This window comes from Rhincodon typus, chromosome 9 (assembly GCF_021869965.1).
Source record: "Rhincodon typus isolate 14 chromosome 9, sRhiTyp1.1, whole genome shotgun sequence".
NCBI classification, from domain to species: domain Eukaryota; kingdom Metazoa; phylum Chordata; class Chondrichthyes; order Orectolobiformes; family Rhincodontidae; genus Rhincodon; species Rhincodon typus.
This window is the reverse complement of record NC_063340.1, coordinates 6,078,462-6,085,537: the sequence shown is the minus strand read 5'-3', so window position 1 is coordinate 6,085,537 and position 7,076 is coordinate 6,078,462.

Sequence of the window (7,076 nt, the reverse complement as noted above, 5' to 3'; positions counted from 1 at the left end):
AGTCAAATATGAGCTTTATTGAGGTCTGTAGGACAGCAGCTGTGCAGACTTGTCTTTGAAGAGATGCATGGTGCTTTATAGGGCCCCTCTTCTGGCACAGTAGTAGTGTCCATACCCCTGGACCAAAAGACCTGGGTTCAAGTCTCACCTGCTTCAGAGGTGTGTAATTATATTTTTGAACAGGTTGATTAGGAAAAATAGTGCATGGTGCCCTATTCCCAGGAAGCTAATCTTTAATGTTGGGAAAACCAAGTAACTGCATTTAAATCATTGAACAGTAAGTTTCTAAGGATACAACAAGTGAACTGCCAGGGAACCACTGAAGTGGTGTTTCACTGAAATCTTATTGTGTTGATGTGAGAGAGTCTGCTAGAGTGAGTTGTGTCTGGGATTCAGAGACTTGACTTGTGAATCGACTTCCAGATTGATGCATACCTAAAATTGGTTTGCATCAATATGGAAGTAATTATTTAACTACAGCTTAATTCACATGTTAAAAGGTTCTTTTTTAAGCTTCAGCTTAGTAGTTGGCCTAAAAATAGTTGGGAATGAATACGTCTGTGAAATTACTACTCCTTTGGCAATTAACGAACATTACCTGGTCATAGTTTTAATCCACAATTCTGTAATTTCAAGTATTGCTGCCATAGTTTGAGATGGGTCAAATTCTGAGTGTTCCTCAGGTTTTATTTATTCATTCATGGGATAGGAACATTGTTGGCAAGGTCAGCATTTAGACCCCATAAATCCTTACTCTTGAGAAGCTGATTTGACAATGATGAAAGAATGGTGATACATTTTCAAATTCAGATGCTTCGTGCCTTGGAGCAGAACTTGGAGGTAGCATTCTTCATTAATTTATACTGCAGTCAAAGTCATTATATGCTTTCTTTGCAATTCCTGTTAGATTATGCATTTCTGTTGGTCCAAAACAGAGATGTTGAGCTCTAATCTTTCCACAGCACTGGTAATCACTTTGTTCTGATTAGTTTATCCTCAAATTAGATAAGAGGCTATAAGAGGTAGTGAGAGTGCTCATTTCACTGCAGCGTGATGAGTTTTCATCAGTACAACAATTTTGTATGCACCTCACATCTAACCAGATCTATCTAATCAGTAAGTTTAATTAGATTGCTTACAGCAGCAAAAATGTTAATGATCCAGAAGATGGAGTATTAACTTTATACTGAATAAAATGGGCAAGATAGTGCTTTATAGTGAATTATAATCACAACTTTACAGATTTGGATATAAAAGGTTCTTTTGAAAGTAACTAAATTCAAAATGTTTGGGTCTTCCAGTTTGGAATGTGTTGCAGTCCTTTCATTTTAACCTCATTACGGTTCCCTCCTTTATTTAGGAGCATTAAATTGTTAGTTGTAAGATGTAAGGAAGCTAGTGTAGAACTTCAAAAGAGCAAGTTGATAGAGTGGGTGCATGAATGACAGATGACATTCAATACAGATAAATGAGAGGTGATCTATTTTGGTCAGAAGATCATGGAATGACGATATAGAATCAAGGGTACAACTCTAAGGGGGTTGGAGGTGCTGAGGGATTTGCGTGTACATATGTAGAAGTCATTAAAGGTGGCATGACAGGTTGAGAGAGGTTGATAAAGCATACTGTATCAAAGCCTTTATTAATAAGAGGATACAGTACAATAGCAAGGAAATTATTATTGAACTTTAGTAAGTGGCATTTAGGCCTCAACTGGAGTATTGTCTGGTTCTGGGTGCCCCACTTAAGGAATGATGTGAAGGCATGGGAGAGGATGAAGAAGACATTTATGAAAACGGTTCCAAGGATGAGGAATTTCAGTTACGAGGATAGATTAGAGAATATTCTACAATTTTCCTTGAAGAGAAGACTGAGAGGAGTTCTCACTCATGAACAGATCAAGAATGCGAGAGCACAGATTTAAAGTAATTAATAAAAAAAGCAAAAATTATGTGAGGAAAATTTTCTTCATGCAGCAAATAATTATGGTGTGAAATGCACTGCCTGAGTGTGAGGTGGAGGCAGGTTCAAATGAAGAATTCAAAAGAAAGTCAAGTAGTTGTTTGAAAAAAAATGTAAGGTTAAAGGGAGAAAGCAGAAGAATAATTTGAGGTGAGATGATCACAGAGCTGTCACTGACATAATAGGCTGAATGGCCTTGCCCTGTGTTGTAACAATTCTGTGAAATTAAACATACAGTTTATCTCCATTTTAAATAGAAGCTGTAGACACTCTTAATTACTGGAGATTTATTTCTCCAGATCTAATTACTCTGCTCATGAGCAATTGATATGAATAATTAATATATTAAAGTGTATGTGCCTTGTAAACAACTGAAGAATTAACCCATAATTTTTTGAGGACCCAAACAATGAAAGTTTAATGGCATCTTATTGCTTGCATCCACCCCTAATGTTTATCCCTTCACTGTTGAAACATTAATCCATGTCTTGATTTTCTTGTTTATCAAATGGCCACTCTTCACCTTCTGAGTGCCAAATTACTCAGAAAGCCACAGTTGCATCTTCATTTATGTTAAGGTTCACACTTCCACCACCTTGTACTTGCTGAGCACAAGATCCCTATTTTCCCATCGCCTTGCCCAAGCCCCACGTGTGCCTTCTGTCATTCTGCCTGTTCTGCCACTATTTCCACCCTCCATCTAGCTTTCACACAACATGCTTTGAAAACTGTTTTAAAATTTCCCTTTTTGATTGTGTATTCATACCCATAGCTGAGCTCTCTGTCTGGTTCCCATCCCCACTTTTTTGTCCTGCTGTGTGCCATGTTCCATCTCTAATTGTTGGGCTAATTTATGTTACACCACTTTTATTCACATGTTGCTATTCCATGTTAAAGCAATATTTATTTTGGAATTTCAATTTATTTTTAAAAAAGATTTGTTCTAAAGCTTCAGATGACTGGGATCTGGAGCCTGATTGTATTACTTTGGGTGTCTCCAGTCCAAGAGAAAATAGAGAACAAGGGAGCAAAATTCTGAATTTCAGAATTAAAACCATTAGACCACAGAAGTAGGATACTGTTTTGACTTTCTTGCTAGTGCCATTAACTTCAACACAACTCAGATAAATCATCAGATGACAAAAATGTAGATCAGCGTGGATTCATATCATATCCTTTACTGTTGCTAACCTGGGGATGTTTCACATGACCCCTTCAAAGCAGGATGTATGTTTTGAGGCTAAACTGAGCTTCATGATCCACTTGCTAGATACAATACCATTAAATAGCATAGGAAATGCAGCGAACTGTAACTACTGAAGTCATTTACTTGCAATCACTAGGTTCAGCCTACAAGAACATACTCTTGTTTCACCATTTAAAAATCAAGTCACCAGCAGCGCTGGCCATTCACAGTTGTGCCAAAACTCTCAGTTTGTCCACTTTACTCTTTTTGACCTGGTTTATTTTCAGTAAAAGGTGATGGGTCTAAAACTGCAATTATCTTGCATTCTGAGAAGTATGTCAATCAAGATACCAGGCACTCTAACACTGATGAACTTCAAGCGTTTGCTTTCCTGGTTGAGCTTTTTTTCATTCAGACAAGGCTGAGGTACCTAATACAGGTAGTGAAATGACATGTAATGGAGAACAGGACTTGGGGACAGCTACTTAGAATTACTTACAGATGCAATGTCTGAGCTTTCCTTGTGAATCTATTATGGATGCTCATTATATGACTCCTATTTTAATTTGGTTGAAACCCATGTGAATCAGCCAAGAATGAAACGAAGAAAGACTTAGCAGAGCATTTTTCACATCCTTGGGAAGATTTGAAGTATTTTGCAGCTGTTTAGTTAATTCTTCTGAAGTGTAGTCTTGTCATTTTCAGGGCGAATGCAACAACCAATCTAGGCATGACATAATCCCACAAACAGCAATAGAATGAATGAGCAGGTGATTTGTTTTGGCGATGGTACTTGAAAGGTGCATATTACTCTTAAAAATGTACTAAGTTTTTTTTTAATATTCCCCTTGAGAAGATGGCAATCTTCATAAAATTCCTTGCCTAAATGACAATGCTTTTAGTATTCCATCAGTATTGTGCTAAGCTCTGGTCCTGGAGTGGGGGCTTGAAACCACAACTGCAGGGGGGAATGTTGCAAATGAGTCCAATGTCACTTGGGCTTAATTCATGCAAGACACAATTACGACATTGGAATTCTTAAGCAAGGCTTTTAATTGTATAGAGGAACTTGTTTCATAACTTTCTCCATCTTAGTCTTCATCTTTCACTTGAGACCAAGGATGGCTTCTTATAATTTAAATCTTGGATGACTTATTATTAATTTAAAACTTTATTTTCATGAATGAGATTTTGGGGACTAGTAATTATTGTATTATTATGCACATTTATATAATGTAGTTTTCCATTCACTACTATTGTATTCTAATAAAATAATAGATTTAAAATAGATGTTAGCTTCCAAATTATCCACCCAAAAATCTTCTCTTGTTCTCTTGGTGTGTTTAGACAGAAGCTCATGTTTTGTCAAATCTGTTGTATGTCAATTTGTATATGAGGAAAACCAACAAAAATTTAATTTTGAGTGAGGAATATAAGCTTTTATTTGAATGTCATGATGTAACAATACAAGATGTGTTACAAATTATCTTTGCCTTCTTAATTAAATATTAGTTAACTAACACTGTTATTTGACATTTGCTAACTACAGTCTCACAGAACAGTGGCTGATAATCCCTTTCTTGGCAATATTGGAAATAAGCAAGGCAGGATAACACTGATGATTTACTTAACTGTGCCTCGTGATTATCAGCAATGATATGGTTTATAATATTGTATGATTCTGAAATAATGCATGATTTATAAAGAATGTGTTATATGCACAAAAGATGCACTTATTTCCAGCAGTAAAAACCAAAAGAACTGCGGATGCTGTAAATCAGGAACAAAAACAAAGTTGCTGGAAAAGCTCAGCAGGCCTGGCAGCATCTGTGGAGGAGAAAACAGAGTTAACGTTTCGGGTCCGGTTCTGAGGAAGGGTCACTGGACCCGAAATGTTAACTCTGTTTTCTCCGCCACAGATGCTGCCAGACGTGCTGAGCTTTTCCAGCAACTTTGTTTTTATTTCCAGCAGTAATTGCTTTGTACTATACAGGTGGGAATATACACAATTTTGCAAATGTAGTTTCATTGCTCATCTTTGAGCTTATGATACATATGCCAAGAATTAGTAATTGCATTTTTCGGTTTGGATTATATACAAGAATTATACCTATAAATGTTAGTAAGTTGTGGAGAACTATTTATGATTGTTCTGTATGGTTGCTAGTGAGTCTGCAATTAAGTCTGTTAGAGGCCTGGTCAAATAACATAACTAGTCTGTCTCCAGTCTACTTCTATTTCCTGAGAGGGGCCAATCATCTTTTCTGTTCCTGCATGCCAATTCAAGATTCCAAAAAGCCTTATACTTGACACATGAGCAAACATCAGTTTGGCATTGAATGGGTGACCTATTTCCAATCCCAACTTCATTCACACCTGGACCTTGTTATCTATCTATTCTTTGGGAACGCTTCTACACCAGGTATATTGGAAATGTTTCCTTGGTGAGACCATAGTTCCTCCACATTTGGGAATCCCAAGTGCTATCAGTGCCTAATGATTGTGTTCCATTCAGATTTTCCTCTGTCTGATGTAGAATAAAACCAATCGTGTGAGTTCAGTCATTCACTGGCTGTGGAACTTCATGGATGCCCTGCCTCCTGATCTTATCCCAGATTTGTGCAGTAGTTACCCTCAAGCTGTACATGATCAATTTTGTCTTTTTACTGGAGAGAGATGTCTGGTTTTTTTGTAGATTATGGCTCCTCACCAGATTTTCCTCATCCTTTCAATAACCTGGCTTTTCCTTCTTTGGTTTTTCGCATGTGACATAGTGCTGTGGAAGATGAGCTGTGACTGTTAGATTGAAGTATTACAAGGAGACCTTTGGTTGACAGTGAGCTAGATTTTAAATTGGTTTTCACTGGATGATGCCTCAGAACCTCTTCCAGTTTATCATTACCCACATTGCATTTTCCACAAATTGCACTTTACAGTTAATCTAAAGTGGCATACTCTTTCAGTTTCTCTGTCCTTCTTCACGTGCCAAGAATGCAGTTCCATAATATCATGAAAACAAGAGGTAAAATGAATCACAATTAATAAAAGCCCTCAGAAATGAAGTTGGGAACTTCAAGTACAACTCATAAACCTGTTCCCTCTGCATTGGAGATGAAAATCTTCAGTCACTGCACAGTGCTCATGTAAATCTATCCTCCGAATTCTTCTTACCATTCATGCATTTAGATCAGTTAAGGACACCTCTCAACAAGGTTTACGTAACAAATTTAATGAGGAGCTTGAATTAAAGAAATGTGTTTTGGATAAATTGATAAATGAAAAGATATTAGAGATATCCTAACTTGCAGAGTTCTTTAAAAAATCCTCATCGCAGCAAAGTACAAGTTGATCTGACTGGTTCTCTGTTCAGAATTGAAAAGAAGCCACATTGTAGTATCCTGAATCATTGATTTTGTATGCTGTACTATGGGGCATTCTGTTCTCTTTGTGCATTAGAGTCTGTTGCTAGGATCTCGGAGGATAACAAAAAGGACATTGTAGGCTTGTGACAGAATCACAGATTATGAGACATATTGGGAGCACTTTTGAAAAACACTTGCCTCCCACAGTCATCTCTGGAAAAACAATTTGTTTATTTTAAAGACAACAAGGTGCAGGGCTGGATGAACACAGCAGGCCAAGCAGCATCATAGGAGCAGAGAGGCTGACGTTTCGGGCCTAGACCCTTCATCAGAAAAGGGGGAGGGGAAGGGGGTTTTGAAATAAATAGGGAGAGAGTGGGAGGCGGATAGAGGAGAGGATAGGTGGAGAGGAAACAAACAGGTCGAAGAGGCGGGGATGGGGCCAGTAAAGGTGAGTGTAGGTAGGGAGTTAGGAAGGGGATAGGTCAGTCCAGGGAGGACGGACAGGTCAAGGGGGCGGGATGAGGTTGGTCGGTAGGAGATGGAGGTGCGGCTTGAGGTGGGAG